Genomic DNA, 19,810 nt, shown 5'->3' on the forward strand with positions numbered 1-19,810 from the left:
AGGGTCTCCATAAACAAGGGAGGAGCCGGAATCTCCTCCTTGTTCGTGGCCGTGGCAGAAAACATAGCCATGTCAGAATCTCTAGGTGGGGGCAACGAAGGGTCCCCAGTCCCCACCTTGGTGATCTTCCTTGCCTTGCTCAATAGAATCTTGAACATGGCTGGGACAAAGAGGCCTGCAGAAGAGGGCTCATCTGAGTGACCCGCATTCTCATCATCCAAGAACCCCATGTCCTGGAGGTTCTCCTCCCCCATGACCGAAGCTTCGCTAACCATGGAAGGAGAGGAAGCACGAAGCTGGGCCCTGCCCAGGCCCCCATGCCTGGAAGAAAAGGAGCCTTTGTCCTGCTGGGCAATGCCCCACGAAATGGCAGCAGAAATAAACCTTTTGATACCTTCTGGTAAATGCTCCAAATCTTCCATATCCCCATAAGAAGAGCTAGGCCTCAGGGGAGCCAACTTGCAAGAGAGCAAGGGACTCTGGAAGTACCCTCCAAAGGGTCTACACCGCCCCTCCCGTGTAACTTGGAGACAATGGAGAGGGTGACCCCCTCCGCCTAGAAGAGGAGAAGGACCTATCTGGAGAGGCTGAGGGAAAAGAAGGGCTGAAACCCCTAGGGGAAGAGTGCCCAGAAAAAGACCTGATTGGAGACCTGGACCTGTCTCTGGAACTAGGCCTTGAAGCCTTGGCCTGCCTCTCTGCTCTGGCAAAGGTCTTCTCAATGGCCTTGTGACTCCTGGCCTCCTCCCTAGTGGATGCCCTAGATGTGCGCTGGGCCGCGCCAGGCCTCAGAATGCGCACCTCCTTGGACCCCTGCACTAAATCCCCCACACCCCCATCGGGCCTTTCAATTTCCGACCCCTCCTCCATGCCCCACTCACGTGTCCGATGCAGGAGGAGAAGTAACAGGCCGCTGTAGGCCTACAGAACAAGGCAAAGGCCTCGCGCACGTGGTGGCAGCCAAAATGGCCGCAGGAACTCCGTGCGGAGGCGAGATGGCAACAATAGTAAAAACGCAGCGGAGCCCAGCTTCCAGCAGTCGACGCCACTCCAGTTAGTGACGGGGGGAGCCCCGCGGCACACAGGCATGCACTCCTCGCTCCCAAACTCCCCTCATAGCGGAAAGTAAATTCGGAGCCACGCGGTAGCCAGCCAGAGCGATCGGTGGCCCTGCGGTCAGCTGGCGTGCGCTACGATGGCGCCAAAATCTCCAAGGGCCGACTGCAGGGCTTATCACACGAACGGAGCTGCCCTCCCTGAAGCTGCACCTGGAGCTGGCACCCCCGCAATCCGGGGATAGGACTGAGGCTCCGGGCTCACGGGGGGAAGGCTAGATGCCCCACAGGGCCCTCCCCAACCGCCCAAGGCAGAGGACTGGCCCTTGGGGCCGCAGCAATGAGGATTTAGAATTTGTAGAATTTAAAAGTGCCCAATTAAGCCAAATAGAAAGCCAGATCGCAATAAAACAAAGCCTACCTATGGAAAATTCTCAACAGTACTTGGACCAAGAAAGACTGAGAGGAAAACTGGGCCAGGATTGGAAGGCACCAGTATTTGCTCTCAGTCTTTGGACCAATCAGGCTTTGAGAATACCCACACGTGACCACTCCCTCCCTTCCTCTGGAAAATGGTCACAACACCTCATGTATTTTGTGTGTGTGTGTGTGTGTGTGTGTGTGTGTGTGTACACAACTGCTTGAGTACTTTTTAATCTTAATCATCATCACATTCGCAAGCAACCCAAAACAGGGAAGCCCCTGGGATAACAGTAGTAGGGACTCAATTTCAGGGCATAGGATAATTCAGGTATTTGTAGATAAGATATATAGATGACAGCATAGCTATCTACATCACTACTAATAATTGTTAATAGAGATTTAACCAAATCACCTGAGATACAAAAACAACAACACAACAAGAGCCGAGGTGGCGCAGTGGTTAAATGCAGCACTGCAGGCTACTTCAGCTGACTGCAGTTCTGCAGTTCGGTTGTTCAAATCTCACCAGCTCAGGGTGGACTCAGCCTTCCATCCTTCCAAGGTGGGTAAAATGAGGACCCGGATTGTTGTTGGGGGCAATATGCTGACTCTGTAAACCGCTTAGAGAGGGCTGAAAGCCCTATGAAGCGGTATATAAGTCTAACTGCTATTGCTATTGCTAACACACTGTCCCCTCTTTTATTTATTTTAGTTCTTGAAATACAGAATAGAGACATAAGATCACATGGGAGGATCATGGATGCAAAGATTACTCGAGTCATATAAGAACTTTTGCAGATGATTGGTTCTGGTTTTGGCAGACCCTTTAAAAGGAATTGAACTTAATGAGTAATTAGAAGAATTTATGCATTAACAAGTTTCAAGATTAATAAACAAAGATGTTAACAAAAATGGGAAAGTACAATATCAAACAAAATTGATGAATAAAATGGATTTTAAGATTGAGAAGATGGTAAACACTTGAGTATAACTATGTTAAATATGAATTGTATGTTATTTCAAAATAATTATGTTAAATATTTGATGAATTTAAAGAAATGTCAAGGTTGAATAAAGTACAATCGGCACTGTTGGCCAGAATTTCTGTGATTAAAATTAATGTTTTACCTAAAACATTATTTTAGTTTTAGGCAATACCTCTTTTGACAACTGAGGAACTATTTAAACAATAGCAGAAGGATACATCTAAATTTATATGGCATAATAAAAAATATTATGAGTTAAATATTAGGAAAGGGGACAATTGAGTCTACCAAACAGAAATTATATTTTGCTGCTTGTTGTTTAGCGTGGATGAAAGAAAGGATATTGTTAAGAAATGGAAGGCTTTTGGAGTTAGAAGGACTTGTTTGAGAGTTGAGTGGCATAGGTATCTATGGAATGACAAAGGTAAAGTTAATGTAGATTTCAAAAACCATTATGTCAGATGAGCTATTCTTAAAGAGTACAGAATAAATATAAATTTAGGTTGTGCACAAAAATATTTATGTGGCCTTCCGAAGAAGCACTTTACAGATGAGAAATGATAAGTAAGCATACATCGTTAACATACCATGATGTACTAGAATTTCATAACAGGATTGTAAAATGGGTGGGTTAGTCAGCATCACCACCAGATGAATTAGTAACTGGCTGACCAACTGCACTCAACATGTAATCCTTAATGGAACTGTGTCTACATGGAGGGAAATATGCAGTGGGATACCCCAAGATTGTGTCTTAGGTCCGCTACTCTTCAACATCTTCATCAATGATTTAGATGATAGAAGAGGAAATCATCAATTTGCAGATGACAGTAAACTGGCTGATAGCCAATACTCCAGAAGATAGGCTCAATATACAGAAAGATTCAACAGCCTGGAACACTGGGCCCTATCTAACAAAATTAAATTCAGAGAAAAGTAAGTTTCTACATATTGGCAAGAAAAACCAAATGCACAGGTATAGAGCAGGTTGTACCTGGCTCCATATTAGTAACTGCAAGAGGATTTTTCCGAGTGGACATCACTTAAATATGAGCCAGCAGTATGCTGCAGTTGCCAAGAGGGCCAATGTGGTCCTAACCTGCACTAACAGAGTGACGAATCAAGATCACATGAAATGTTAGTACCATTTTATAATGCCTTGATAAGATCACACTTGGAATATTAGTTTCGGTCTTCATGATATAAAAGGATGTTGAGCCGCTAGGAAAAGTGCAAAAAACTGTAACAAAGATGATTAGGGGACTGGAGACTAAACCTATGAAAACAATTGCAGGAATTGGGTATGTCTAATTTAATGAAAAGAAGGACTACAGGTAACATGATAGCAATACTCTGATATCTAAGGGGCTGCCACAAAGAAGAGGGGGTCAACCTATTCTCCAAAGCACCAGAAGACAGAGCAATGGATAGAAGCAACCTATAGAAAACCTATATAACTTTTTCTCTTTAAAGTTATAGGGTTTCCTGCTTGAGCAGGGGATTGGACTAAAAGACCTCCAAGGTCCCTTCCAACTCTATCGTTGTAATTCTCTTAAAAGCAAGAAAATATTAAACAGTAGGATATACTTGTCAATAGCTTTCTTATATACAATTATAAGATTTAAACTGGATAAAAGATGTTATGGTTTTGAACAATGTAAGAGTGCGTTTGAAACAGAACTACATACTAATGATGGAACATGTTATTGCTAAAATATATAAAATTTTGTTGAAGTATGAAAAATAACATGTGAAATAATGTATGATAAAATGGGGAAAACACTGGTTACAATATACACATGGATCCATGTGAAAATATGTGGTTGAAAGGACTGACAAATGATCTATTGCTTTTGACAGTATTTGTCAGGATATTTTCATGATTAGCAGCCAAATATCTGTAAGATACATCTTACAGCTGTTCAGGAAGCAAAATCTTTGCTGCCCATTGTTATGTGGCACCAAGATGTTTTCATCCTCTAGTGACCATATAGATTTTCTCCATGATCTGTAGTTAGAATGAGGTTAATCTTTCCTCCTGGCTACCCTAGCTACATTTTTTTTAACGGTACTACCTTTACATTTGTCTCAGTATTGGATCTGCTTGTTTATGGGAATATATGTCCCACTTTTTCTTGAACTACTTTTCTTTCTTCTCTCAAGGCCAAAGGAACACCAAAAGAGGATAATGTTTTAATGTAGTGGCAATATAGCCACTACAAGATGGATATATGATCAGTACCAGCAGTGGCATAAAAATATCATAACTTATCTGAACTGCAATTTAAGGAGAGCCTCCTAAATAATATTGCTTCAATGAAAAGACCAAAGAAATGCAAATGTTGTTCATCAACATCAACAAAAAATAAATTATTAAATAAACAAGGTGTACATGAAGTATTGCCATACTCTGGTGCAGCCAAACAGGGGAACCCTTTGAGGCATGGCTCTTTTTTTCACTTCACTACAGAACGTGGGATAGTGGTGATTGAAAATAATCTAGTTCATGCAGGAAAATGAAAGTAATGGCTTTAGTTGCATTGATGCAGGCTCAATTTCCCACTGAGCAATTGCAATTATAAGAAAAATAACCTCTGTGGGGTTGAATTACACCAGTGTAATTTCATCATGCATATACCTAAAAATGCCTATGTCACACAGAATTTTTAAAAAATCCTATAATGTACAAAACCCCATAAGCAATTTCAATAAAACAATTCACTATCGCCATTCTATTGGATTCAATGTTCAATATTCCCCAATCAGTTTCTCTCCAGATTTGTTGAAACAAGGATTCCAGAACTCTCAGCCAGAAGTGACCAGAAGTTGCAACATATCTGGGGACATCAGACTGGCAACTTTCATAAGAAATAATAAAATAGTATTATCCTAGAAGTTGCCAGGTGTACTTCGGTTGGAAAGCTGAAAATGCATATTAAATACTGCAACATTTTGTTGCTAGTTCCAAGTGTAAGATATAATCATATAATTCAGATATTTAAAACATTGATTTAAAATGTAGTTATGCCCCATGCTTTCTTTAAAATACAATTATATCCCTTTTCCCTCTGAGATGCAGTCAGTGATTCAAGTAATATAAAGCAGGTTCTTGTCCAAAAGAGTCTTTAGAATATTCTAAGTAGCAATACACATGACATCTTAGTTAATTTGTAAACCATTTTATAAATGCTTTATTGATGCTAATCAAAAAAACAAACCAGCCACAACCATTGAAGGCATTTTATTTTAAAATATGTTGTAAAAATGTACATTGTTTTGAGGACAAGTAGAGGTAACCAGTATTATCAATGCAAACGTATATTTATTTAACCTTAAAGCATTTCCTATTCAATTTCTCTCTCTATTGCATTTCTTCTCTATCCACCATTTCAAATCATCTAATCCAGGATTTCTTAAAATGTGGTCTTACCACACATGGGGGGGGGGCATCCTCCAATATCCTCTGAGGTCCACAAAATCAAAATTATTTGCCAATCTATGTTGATAAACAGCCAATTAAACAATCATGGTAAAGGCAGTAAATTAGTTAATTTTAATTTTTAACATGCTAAATATTGGTAAATATAATCCATAAAACAAAAGCTATTTTGGGATTCCCAATTTTTTAAAATTGAAAGTAGTCCTGACAGAAAAAAGTTTAAGAAACATTGATCTAATTCATAAATCCCTCATACCTTTGCAATAGATTCTAAGAACACCTCAAAATGGTAAAAGGAAAAGAGAAATCATATCTTAGTCCTGTGATAGCAAACCTATGGCACACGTGCCCAAAGTGTTATGCAGAGCCATGTCGCTTGGCATACGCGGCAACACCCATTTCTCTTATGGGTTTCTGGCACGCATGAGCAAGCGTCCATCAGCTGGCCTTCATGTATGTAGCAGTGCCAGAAACTGGAAGAGCTGGTCTTTCATTTTATGGCGTGAGCATGTGTGCTGGCCAGCTGATCGGTGCATGCGCATGTGCAGCAGTAATCAGAAGACTTTTCCGATGCACACATGCCCCCTGGGCAGCTCCTCTTCTTGGTTGTGCCCCAGATGCATAAAGTGCTCCCTTTTTGGCACTCAGTGCCAAAAAGGTTCACCATCACTGTCCTAGTTTATTTTGCACATAAACTATGTTCTGCAGCAAAGGTATTCAATCCAAGATACTAAATGACATTAGTCCTCTTTCTTATTCACCCTCAACATAAATGCCCGCTCATATAACCATTTTTAGGGCATGCTGCAACTGTTTTTAGAGAGCAACATTAAAGGCAGTACATTGTGTAGTCTGGATATGAATTGTGTAATTTCATTTATACAGGACCTAAATTTTACAGGTAGGAAGAATCAAGAGATGTACTTAACATTGGGCATATTGTAAAAATGGTTTAAAATAATTATCAGCAGCATGTATTAATTTCAACCTATGAAATAATTTTCCAATCCTATGAGTACATATTGCAAAGTTATAAACAATGGAGGTACTATATATTACTATTATGGAAGAAGACTCACCCCACACCAGCCCTACAAAAAACATTTTTCTTTATTTCGATTACAAACCAGATTAGCATGCTAAATAATACAATAGCTTATTCCTTAACACTTGCAAATTTTATAATATCTTTGAAACAATTTTAAAATATATTACAGTCTGCATTAACTTTTTGTCTTCTGAATATGTTTTTAAAAATCTCCCATCCATGTAAAAGAAAAAGAAAAAAAGAATCTCAAGCTGATAGCAGAATCATCATGCCATTAAATTTTTGGTTCAGAATTTAGGCTTGAGAATCCTTGTACAAATATACAGGCTTCTAAGAACTTGGGCATAAATTATTCAATATGCAATTTTAAATACATGCAATTTCAAGTTAAATTGTCAAACTATTTTGTTTTTCAATGTAATTGTCTCATTCTGCATTGTTCGAGAAACACTTTATTTTTCTGTTGAATTAGTATTATACAGCAGCATTTTGCCCTAACTATCTTAGATTTAAGTTTTTTATTGCTACTTTAGGTGCATAATGGGAATCGAGTAGTTTTAACTCAGCCTGTTCTAAAAAGCACTTTAGAAACCACTGTAAAACTGGAATGGAAGAAGTTACTCTTATAATGTTTTGACAAGCACAAAACAGCACTGCACAATGATATTTAGCAGTCCAAAACAACCTTGATGTGTCTATAAGTTTGCAATCCAATTAACGATATGAAATGTTAGTACACACATAGTTTTTTCATAATCATGCAAACTAAATAAAAAGTTCAATCACAAACTATAAAACTAGTCACATTAATTTCACTACATTGGGGCAGTTTTCTATTTTTATATTTTTCAAGAGCAATAGAGGAGTCAATTTCTACAAGGAACCACTGCATTTGTTAACCTCAATAAAAGGCTAATGCCATACATTAATGCAGAACACAGAACATTTAAATATATTTAAGACTCAAATAAGGTTTTTGATCAACAATAATATATTCCTTATAGAAGCTCTATTAAATCTTTTAGAAATATTTCCTACAAACATAACACTAAAATTAAAATGTATACCAGGATATATCTTAGTGTGTGTGTGGGAGAGAGAGAGAAAGAGAGGGAGGGAGGGAGGGAGAAAGAGAAAGACTAATAATTGTTGGATTTCCAAATACAAACTGGTAGGGCCTTGGTGCACTGTACTAGATGCAACTGTGACAGAAGACAGTGTGAATAATTTATGTGGCAATACCAGGGGATAGAAGAATAGAAAACAAAGAATTAAAGAAGATCACACAATGTCAAGATTTGAAAGTTGAAATTGAGATTATGGCATGCACAACACTTCGAAATTCTGGGCATTGACAAAATTTCCATCTGTCACTTGCAAAAAGTCAGACTGCTTTGATCTGCACATAAACTATGTCTATATATTTTGACACCCAGGGTTTTTGTGAAGAATCTGATACAAATGAAAGCCAATATTAGCTAAAGAATTGGCAGCTATGATTTCATATTGTTGTGAAAAGTTGATGTAATAAACGGAAATACTAAATTTATCAAATTGAAACACTCTAATTTTACCACCAAAAAACCCCCCTACCCTACTTGGAACTGTCTCTATTCTTAGATGCTACTTTAATACAGGTAATTCTCAATTTATGACCACAATTGAGTCCAACATTTGTTCCTAAGTGAAACATTTAAGTGATTTTTCTCCATTTTCCAATCTTGCTTTACCCCACTTGTTAAGTGAATCACTGAGTTAAGTTAGTAAGTTGTTAAAGTGAATCTGGTTTCCCTATTGACTTTGCTTGTCAGAAGATCACAAAAGGGGATCATATGACCCCAGGACTTTGCAACTGTCATAAATGAGTCAGTTGCCAAGTGTCCACATTTTGATTACATAACCATGAGGATGGTTAGAAATGTGAAAAAAACAGCCATAAGTTATTTTTTTCAGTGCCATTGTAACTTTAAAGAGACACTAAATGAACTGTTGTAATTCGAAGACTACCTATAATTCTTAAGTCTTTGATAAGGACTTAATTTATTAATTTTCCATCAGTGCTAGATTGTGATTCTAACAGGGTTTTTTTAAGCGTATGGCATGTCTTAGCCAGGGATCACTGAGATGGCTGACTGCCTCTGTGAAAGGAATTTTTTTCAGGTGGTGTTATCTTACTCGCTGGATGCCTAAATGTCAGTAGGCAATCAGGGGAGGCTCCTTTCCTGTTCCTACGCAATTTATTCGTTCACGGGAATCGAGTTGAGTTGCCGACCTCACCGAAGTGCAGGGTCAGTATCTGACCACATGAGCCGCCGCAACACCATTCTAACAGTAGATAACTCATACATAACCATAATAATAGTATCTTAAGAACAGTAGGGTTTTTTTATTACATTCGTAGCCTCCCTCTTTGCTATATTTAGGTATATATATTCCAAAGACAATGGAAAACTTGGTCTTTAAGGCATTTATAACTTAAAGCTATATTGTATGTGGATTTGTAAAGGCCAAGAATTTAATCTTTTTATATAAGCAATTATGTTTATATAAAATGAACCAGTATTATGCAAACACAGAAAACATAATGGTTTAGTTGCTCTAAACCATGATTTGTTTAACAGTGATTCATTCAATAAATAGCTAGGCTACAAAAAGTCAAAACCAAACAAACCATATTATTATTAGACGGGATGTATTGAACGGATATGTATTGCTATAATTTTATATGAATTTTGCTAAAATCTATAGTTACAATTAAATATTTTTAAATGAAATAAAACAAACAATATTAATGGCTTAAAGACCAAGTATTTCTTCTGTTACTACTTTTCTTCTTTGCAGGTGAAAATTCAACAACTTTCATTCTAAAAAGCTACAACAAGCACATAAGGATGAAAATAACCCAAGTCTCCTCTCAGTAAGAATCCAGGGCATCAATCCAGAACTGTTCTTTTTTTTAATCAAAACATTTGGAAAATAATTTGCTTTTATTTCTTTTACTGTTTCTGCCAAAAGTCACAGTGAAATCAGAGATAAGCAACACATAAACAGCAGAAAAGTGGAAAGTATTATTTTTAACCAAGCTTTACTATAAAAATCATTAAATAAAATAGGCCCAAATTAATATGTAATGGACTTTTACCTCCCAAAATCCCCTTTGGATCATACCAGTCGTATACACGTACCATGTTTTTCAGAGTATAAGAAGCACCGGAGTATAAGACGCACCAAGATTTTGAAGAGGCAAATAAAAAAAGTTTTTGCATTCTGCAAACCTCCCAAAAATGGCCTGTTTTTCGCAAAAACGGTTCAGTTTCCCCTCCCCCAAAAGGCATGAATAGCCTTTAGGGGGCTTGCAGAGTGCTTCTGCAGGGGTGCCCCCCCCAAAAAAAAACAAGCAAAAAATGGCCCATTTTTCACAAAAACGAGCCCATTTTTTGAAGAAAAAAAAGGGCATGGATAGCCTTTAGGAAGCTTATAGAGTGCTCCTGGGGGTGGGGGGGATTAACATTGAGCAAAAATGGGACTGTTTTTGGCTCATTTCTGCCCTCCCCAGCCCCCAAGAGCTCTCTAAAAGCTTCCTAGAGGCTATGCACAGCCATTTTGGTGAAGGGGGCGGGTTACAGAAGGCAAAAAATTCTGTATTCAGTGTATAAAACACACCCAGATTTTCAGCCTCTTTTTTTGAGGGGAAAAAGGTGCATCTTATACTTCAAAAAATACGGTATTTCCACGAGAGAAGTCTGGATGAGGTGGGATTGACATTGCATGGTTATTTTTTGACTATTACTGTAAGTTGTTTTAATGTTTTGCTTTGAAACAGTTTTCCAGGAAAGGAATTGGCTTCCCAAATACTCTAAGTCAGGCCGAAGCACTTATTTTCCTTATTCATATGAAAATTCAAAAGGTAATTCAGTCAATAAAATATAAATATAGATCTTATACAATATTACACCTAAAATTAAGCAATGACACATTGTATTTGTGCAATTCTGCCCTTTGAGATAAACATCAACAGTATTCCATATAATAACTGCTTTTGCACAAGAAAAGGTAATGCAAGTTTATTCTATAATTAAAATTACAGATCTGAAAAGTTCTATCCCAATTAGCTTTGTATCATAAAAATCATATGTGTCCATCATTGCCCAATATATTGTTGGGAATCTAATTATTCTATCCAAGTATAGCACTGCTGCTTCTGGCATAACATGGGCTACCTTGTGTGAAAATTCAAAGGATAGTATAACCAGAAAAAAATATATCAATCCTCACTAATATGTCGAGAACTGAAATTATAGAACTAAAACATATCATACACATTATATATTTTAAAACAAAAACAACCTTTTATTTTCTTGATATTATTCTTCAGCAGCTGCTGGAGACAGACATTGATCTCTAGAAAAGTGATTGTTTTAAGAAGTTACTAGTAAATGCTACATGGGACACTCATGCAACATTTCCCCTTTGAATCAAAAATGCTATACAGTATTACTCATACTTCCCTAAGTGGAAAACTCTACCCTTCATGATAAACAGTAAATTGATATAATAAAAACAACTATATTTGTAGTAAGTACATGACAAGCCCTATATAAACATTAAATTGAAAGACCAAAAGTAGTGTACCGCGCAATTAATTTGGTATAACTCAAATCATTCACACTGACATAGTTCTTAATAGAAAGGGGTTGCAGCTTGCCCAGTCCAAAGATTTCTACATACACAGTGTATACACTGTGTATACAACTGTGTATGATACCATAGGGAATTTGGCACAATCCTGAATGTAACAGGAATGCAGATTAGCAGGCCTGCATGACAAGCCCAAAACACAGTTTTTATATTGGGTTAGCAGGCATTACATTACATGCTCTTCAAATGATATTATTGTATCAAATTAGAGGTTATCTTGAACGGCACAGTGTCCTGATTACAAAGATTTAGTATATTAGTTCTATAATTAATTTCAGGCCCAATGTTATATATAAGGTTTAAATTCATTTTACTGATTAAGCTATCTTGAATTTTCATGCAAATGTGGAATTGGAAATTAGTAAAAAGTCTTAGTGTCCTCAAAATTTATGGATTAAAAACAAGCAAGAATTTAAATGTAACTATACTATTTTATAACTTACTTTAAGTACAAGTATGGCTGTAGTGATGTAAGTATTGAGATAGTAAGTTATTTGTAGATTGGAGATAGTAAGTTATTTGTAGATCCTCATATGATTTTTATAATAAGAGGAAGTAAGGAGAACTACTCAACAACACTGGCAATCCAGTAAACATCTCCTTTGCAGAGATGGCATATATAGTGATATTGACATAAACAAAAGGTTATCAATTTTTGTAGACGCTTCACATAAAAAGTAAGTTTCTTATTTGAATAAGACTTCAGTGGGAAACATTCCTGTTGAATAAGACATTATTTGTTCATTTCTTTACCACGATGACCTTAACTCAGATGTATATTAGGTAGGCATTCATAATTTCACCTGAAATAAGCAAAAATTCCATCCAAGAAATCAGGCAACTTTTAAAAAGTTATTGACATCCTTCTGGGCAAAGCCATTATTCATTTAGACATGCTAACTGAGGGCTATATTAGAGAAGCAAAGTCTTTATTTCTCTTCCAGATATAGGAAGACAGACACAGCCCAACATATGGAAACTATAATATCATTTTCTTTTGTCTTCTGAAAGTCTATTTGGTAAGAGGGCAGCAGAGCAATGGAAAAATACGAAAAGAATGAGCATCGATTAACAATCACCTCTTCAACTTTTTATCTATAAGCATGACTTAGCCATATTCAAAATCCTGCAAATACTAAAGCAGCTAATTTCTCAACCCTAATCATTTCATATTGAACAAGTGCAAATTAGGAATAATTTCTGGTTATTAGCAGGAAAGAAAGGCCCATAATTTGAAGCTAACAATAATAACACTGAGGGAGAGAATAGTAGTGAAATGTCCTACAAATCTGATTATCGTCACATAGTCCTAGACTGAATGCGAATTTAGAGGCAACAGATTCCTCAATTCTTTGAGTGTCCATCCATCTGACCTGATTTTCACTTAGCTAGAGTAGTGGATATCTATACTCCAAAAGAAATAACATAGATCCTACAACGGATTTAAATGACAAATGGATAGTTTGAAAGACAATATACAAATTTAAGATGCTCTGTCAATGTTTCAGTATAGTAGTAAATGATATAAATCATTGGAAATTCCAGTATTAAAGTTCCATGCACAAATGTTTAAGAATTCAAAAATCAATATTCAGACTGCATTTTTATGGTGATAAATTATTTTATGGAAATGGTAAAAATAAGAATGCATCTATGTATTCAAACAATATTATAATTATACTACCCTGCATAATAGTGAAGTAAAAAATCATGACAATGATTCTGTAATCCAAGTTTTATACACCTATGTAAAGCTAGTATTGGAAAAAATTTAAAATTAACAAGTGAACACTGAAAATATTATAGTTCTCTCATTCCTGATATTCAGAAGTCCTCTTGGGATTTCATACAATCTACTAGTCATTCTTCAGTTAAAAAGAAACCAACAAGTTGAGTGGGAGTTGGTTGACAAAGTGCCTACACCATTTGCATTTTAAAAGGGTTCTTTCCTTCTCGTCTAAAGTACTTCTGCCAGTCCAACAGGGGGCAAAAGTTTAAATCTTGCATACAAACATAACCCTCTCCCAGGACAAATGACAAAATAGAATTTAAGGTGGCAGAATGCTCTATCACCTAATTCCAAGAAGAAACCTTTCACTGTTTAATTCTATATTGAAATTCTGTGAAATGCAAAAGCCGTTTTGTCCACAACACCCTGGAATGCAGACAAACTTCAGTTCCTATTTAACATTCACTACAAAAAGCTATTTAAATGCTGTTGAAGAACAGAAAACTATTTTTGTCTAAAAAGATATTTTAAAAAGCCAGCATTCCAAAAACAAAACATGCAATGCTAAGAGCACCCAACTCTCCACAATTTTTATACACCCTTTATTTTGAAAAAAATAAATGATGACTCCTAACAGCTAAATGTCAGAACAGGAACATTTATGAGTTAGTTTGGTAATCACCCATTTTACTTAAAAGCACAAAGTGCAAACTCCGAAGCAAGAAGGCACTACTCTAAAGCTGTCTGGAAGTGCAAAACCACAAATCTGTCTGCCGAAAGCCCCAAAAACTCATCATCTCAATCCTTTCCAATGCGCATACATGCATAAATAAATAAAGCACACAAGCATAAATAAATATGTAAGTATTTAACTCAGCTCCTGGGTTGTGGATTGAAAAAAAGAAGGCATTAGGAAAGCATTTGGTCTGCGGGCTACTGTTGCAGGGGTATTACTATTCTCTTTTCCAGGCTATATTGTGAACCTCGGAGAAATCCAAAGATTTTGTTTTTGAACGTTTGTCTCGGGGTGGAGAAGCAGGCAAGGCTGCATTCCTGGCGGTGAGAGTCTTAAGTACCGCAGGTGAAGTCAGCAGATCTCTTCAAACCACCATGGGCTGGGGGTGGGGGGGATGGATATATACCCGGAGAACGATTTTCTTACAGACTTCGTTGACAATTCGTATATTATCTCGTGTGGACGGAAAGGTCACCAAGCCATTTTCATTAATAAGGAAACCGTATTTCAAGGCAACATTCAGACACTTGATGCATCTCCTTTGATTCCTTCAGGTTTTAGGGAATTCCTTCTTTATTTAAAACACACACACACACACACAATGGACGCGCAATCGGAAAGAATCTCCTCAACCTTTAAACTGGATTTTTTTAAAAAAAAAATATCCGCAACCGTCTGACAAAACAGGAGGCGGCGGGTATCCTAAAACATATATCCCGAGCACACAAATCACGGAAAAGGAGAGAAGTGGAGAAAATGCAAATACCCTCTCGCGCAACAGTTCCCAAACAGTCACGCCAACACAATACACAGCGCAGCGCATAAAAAGCAGCCCAGAGGTGGTGCAGGTGGAAAAGAGAAAGACGGGAAACGACCCACAATTTGATTCCGGAATAAAAAAGAAAGAATTGACCGGAATGCCGGCAGCAGGTGAGAAGAGGAGGGCGGGTCGCGAGGAACATTCCACCCCCCACCCACCCAGAACTCCACATTCCCCGAGTAATTCAGATGCAAAAGACTCCCCCCCTCCACACGCACACACACCCGAGCCAGGGCGAGTTCCCGCCGCTGAGAAGATTTCCCGGTGGACGGAGGGGGGGGGGGGCAGAATGCAGCCTGCGGAAAGCGGCGGAATGACCAGAAGAACTCTCCAGTGGGAAATCCCTACACGACGCGATGGGACAAGTTGAACGTGGCAAGCGGGGCTTTTTTTTAAAGCCACGGGAGAAGCCAACCTTTCATACTATGCTCAACAGGCAGCGAGCGAGTAGGGAGAACGAGGCAAGACATTACTCACCACGCGCGCCCAGAGCGCCGCCACCCGCATGCTGCTTTTGCTCCGAGTCGCGAGCAGGCGTCTCGAGCTCCCGCCACCGTCTCTCCGCACGTAAGATAAGACGCCGGCCCGTCCGCGGAGCCCTACGATCGGTTCTCACAATGCTACTCTCTCTCTCTCTCTCTCTCCGTGCGCGCGCGGCAACACGCACCTCGCGCGCCACCGACCGCCCGGGGAGTTGCCAGCGCAGCTAAGCCGCCTCAATTAGGCCCGCGCTGCGCGCGCCCGACACCAACTAGCCCGCTTGCCCGCCGAGCGTTACCTTGAGCACCAGCCTGCCGACCCCTCCTACTCTCGCGCGCCGCTCCTCCCGCTTTCTTCTCCTGTGGGCTGCCGCCCCGCTTGCTCTTCGCGCTCTCACCCCCACCCCCACCCCCGGCGTCACATTCTGCGTGCCTCGCGCACCCCAGAAAGCCCTCTTCGTTCGTTTGTGCCACTCCTCCTTCCTCTCCCGTTCCGCATCCAGGCTTTCTTCGATCCCGTTCCTGGCCGAGGAGTGCTTGTGTGCCCGCCCGTGTGCGGCTCTCACCTGCCCCTCCCCCTCCCTCTGGGGCGAGACAATTCCCCAGGTAGCCGCCGAGCGCTCACCTCTCGGGGACGGCGCCCGAGGAAGTTCCCCTGGCGCCGCAGTGCTAACCACGCGCTACTCGGGAGTAAGACCAGTTTAAAGGAGTGGGAAATATTTCCCGGCAAAGCGTCTTAAAATGCCATCGGGATCCGGGCTTCCGTGAATTGAACTGAGGCACAGACACCCCAGGATACACTTTCCTCTCTCCTGCTCCTCCCCGTTTCTCGGTTCCTCCCTCAAAACCTGCTTCACCCTTTCCCGACGGTCTTTTCATGGGATTCGGCACCATTAAAATCCATATTCCAAGTTCTGGGTGCCTTTCATCCTCTTTTCCGCGTTTCCTAACCTATGCAGCTTTCTGTTGCGATCCCCGCAGTACCCCCCCCACCCGCTCCAACCTTTCTGCTTACTACGCGCGGCGCCCCTTGGAAAAAAAAAACCCTGGGTCTTTTCGTTCGCCCGTGGCTGTTGCAGGGAAGATATTTACACGCCAAGGGACAGGGTTCTCACAACAGCCAGATTGTTTGCACTCTTTTGTGTGACTAGCAACGTGCGGGGCTTCGTTTCTCCACCCTCGAAATGGTTCCCTCCTCTTTCCATTGAAGCATGTCGTTTTCAGCAACAATAGGTGCCAACTTGCTTTGAGGCCGGAGGGCTAAAGGTTAGTGCCCAGCTACCTCCTGCAGGTTTTCTAAGGAGGAGCTCATAACTCCTCCTCCGCCTTCAAACTACAGTTGGAGGTGGGGCTGCGTTTTTATTGGTGCCCAAACGCCCCACCTGCAGAGTCTCTTCCAGCTGGGACAGGTAACCAGGTAGGGTAAGGTAGGCACTCTTTGTTGAGGAACCCAAACATATGGTCCGTTTTGATTAGCTTGCTCTTAGTACATTTTACCTTGCCCAAGAATGTGAAGTTCTTAACACACTGCAAATAAATACTTTTAATTATTTATCATTGTCTAAAATTGTACATTTTAACCAAGTCTTTACAATTCTGACTTATTTCAGTTAATGTGCTTGTTGGAGCATGTTGCCTAGCCTTGGGGGCAAAAGATGTTGCAGGCAATCACTTAGCTGCTACTTAACTTCTTTGAAATGAAGAAACTAATGCAACAAGAAAGGAGAGATAGACAGAAACAAGGAATAACAATCTCTAAATTAAGTGAAGCAATTCCATTTCATTCCAATATACTGGCAAGCCCTTCATTCATTCACAATGTCAGGATAACTGGTCTTCTGTATTTGTCCACTGCTGAAGTTAGGAGAGCAGAATGCTTTTGAGACATCCACTCAGAACAAAACAACAATGGCAACTATTGTCTCGGCACCCATAGCAACCTTACTGATTCACTACAGATTGTAAAAATACCTAAGATTTAAAGAGTTGTAACAGATTCACATCCATTGAAACTCTGACAAGAGTAAAAACGATAACATCCTTATGGAATGTATGCATACGTTATACCAGGACAGAAAAATATGATCCATATTGGACATTGTCTACTGTGACATATTCTACTGTTGTCATAGTGTGATTAGTATAATGTTTGTGCTGATGAAATGATGTTCCAACACAGTATATAATAGGTAGAAAAAAATATGCAGTCTTCCAGTCCTTGTTTTAGATGGGTTGTTGAAAACATCAGTGTTTTGTGGAATTGCTAGGAAAGAACTTCAATTCGGCATTGCTAGCAAGAAAAAGAAATAAAGCTGCTAATATCTAAAAACCTGTATATGGAACTAGAGTATGATATTTAAAATACACTATACAATTTGAATTACTACATGTCAAAGTGAATATTGTAGAGCAGGAGAAATTAAAGAAAATGGTCAAGCATAACTTGTTATGAGAGAAAATTGCATTTCTGGCTCTTTAACTAGAAAAATGTGTAAGAATGGAAGCTATGAATGCTACAGAGAAAAATGGAGGAGGAGAAACTTTTATTTCCTCTCTCATACTAGAATTAGAGTGATCCGAGGTAAAGAAGTAATTCTTAACAGTATAGTGATAGTTGGTAAGTTAAATAGCTTTAAAACAGAATTAGACAAATCAGTGGAAAAAACCTCTAATGTCTGTCCAGTATTAAAGGCAATAAATGAACATAATTTGTTGGAAAACGAGCAAAAGGAAGCAAAAACCATTGCCATTTGTGTCTTCAGCTAAGATAAAGTGTGTGTGTGTGTCTGTGTGTAAAAAATAAATCATCTGGACTATAGTTTGAAGATATGTAATGTAACCTATAATCTTGCTTCATAGATCTGATCATTGCATAAATGGAAAATAAAAATATTGCTTTCAACTTCAAGAAAGTAGATACATAGCATGTCAGAATTGTTATTTATGTATGAAACTAAATGTCAAATTCAATTGTCTGGAATATTTGTACAAAGGTGTGTGTGTGTGTGTACACATATACATATGTATATACACATACATACACACACACACACATATATACATACACACACACATACATACATTTTATTTGCTATTTTTAATACTTATTCATTGTAACATGTTTTAAAACAGCAAAATGCTGTTTTGTTTTAACTTTACATTTTCATGATTTTTGTTCGGTTTATTGTGTATAGTATTTATACTCTGTCTTTCTACACAAAACCTTGTATGAAGTAGCTAACAGAATTAAATTATATTTCCAGGCTTTTCTCTGTATAACTGATACTTGTATTTAATATATGAATATTAACCCAATATATTTCTTGTTTATTTGCTTTAATAGGTAAGCTAAATTACCACAAAGTATTACAGTTTTGGTTACAACTTTGAGTATTACAGTGAAATTATGACAGTTAATATTTTTATTACCATTAATTGCAAAAAGTATTAGAATTTAATTTGTAGTTTGTTTTCTCCTTCCACATTGGTTGTGGATAGAGGAAGCTGGGCATAATATATATGAGTGAAATTATGCTTCTTTACAAACAGGTCAACGTTTTGCTTAGTGAATTGTAAAACACGAATTAGTAATTTATGAGGCCACTGTAATAATACAGTCTTTAAGCAATTAAAGACAGTATACTTCTGTAAAATTGCTCATATTTGCAGTCTCTGAAAATCTGGAAAAATAGTATATAACAATAAAAGACAATAGCAGAGTTGGAAGGGACCTTGGAGGTCTTCTAGTCCAACCCCCTGACTAGGCAGGAAACCCTATACCATTTCAGACAAATGGCTATCCAACATCTTAAAGACTTCCAGGGTTGGGGCATTCACAACCTCTGGAGGCAAGCTGTTCCACTGATTAATTGTTCTAACCGTCAGGAAATTTCTCCTCAGTTCTAAGTTGGACTTTGGACTTAATCTTCATAAACGTCAACGTCCACAAGGCAGTGACCGTTGCATTGTGAAGGCCAGGGGCAGGACGTCACGTTACATTATCCGTGTGTTGTCCTGCCACTGGATTCTCAGCTTGTTTCACGGTTCCGTCGCCACGGGAACCAACACTCCCCATTTATAGTTCTAAGTTGCTTCTCTCCTTGATTAGTTTCCACCCAATAACAATTAAGTCCTTATGATCTCTTAAGATCACAAATAAGATTTCCAGTCTTTTTCCATGCTGTTTTAATACTGATATAACATCTTTACTGAGAAGATTGATTCTTCTGACAAAGCCAACTATAAATGTTTTTAAGACACTGAATGGGTTGTGAATAGTAGACATTCTTCCACATTCTGCATCTAATGGCCTAAAGTGGCCTTCATGAAGTTTTTCTTGAAGCTTTCTTATCACATCTTAGCTGGAAAAACAATGCTGTTAACTTTAGATAATTAGG

General features: G+C 38.8%; 1 protein-coding gene across 9 annotated transcripts in view; it reads right to left on the minus strand.

Annotated features, from left to right (window-relative positions):
- The window catches only part of PTPRF (protein tyrosine phosphatase receptor type F), a 624,376-nt gene extending 608,223 nt beyond the window's left edge, over nt 1-16,153 (minus strand). For 8 of the 9 annotated variants that reach the window (XM_087719825.1, XM_087719822.1, XM_087719823.1 and 5 more), the window contains exon 1: nt 15,412-15,592. The gene's annotated coding sequence lies outside the window, so the exon portion shown is untranslated. Of the gene's footprint in view, nt 1-15,411; nt 15,593-16,038 lie in introns of those variants that run through there. The other variant, XM_087719818.1, reaches the window with a different exon arrangement.
- Between the last annotated feature and the right edge of the window lie 3,657 nt (nt 16,154-19,810).

Source organism: Thamnophis sirtalis, unplaced genomic scaffold (genome assembly GCF_051295495.1).
Source record: "Thamnophis sirtalis isolate CommonGarterSnake01/CBP01778 unplaced genomic scaffold, rThaSir2_p1.2 scaffold_7, whole genome shotgun sequence".
NCBI classification, from domain to species: domain Eukaryota; kingdom Metazoa; phylum Chordata; class Lepidosauria; order Squamata; family Natricidae; genus Thamnophis; species Thamnophis sirtalis.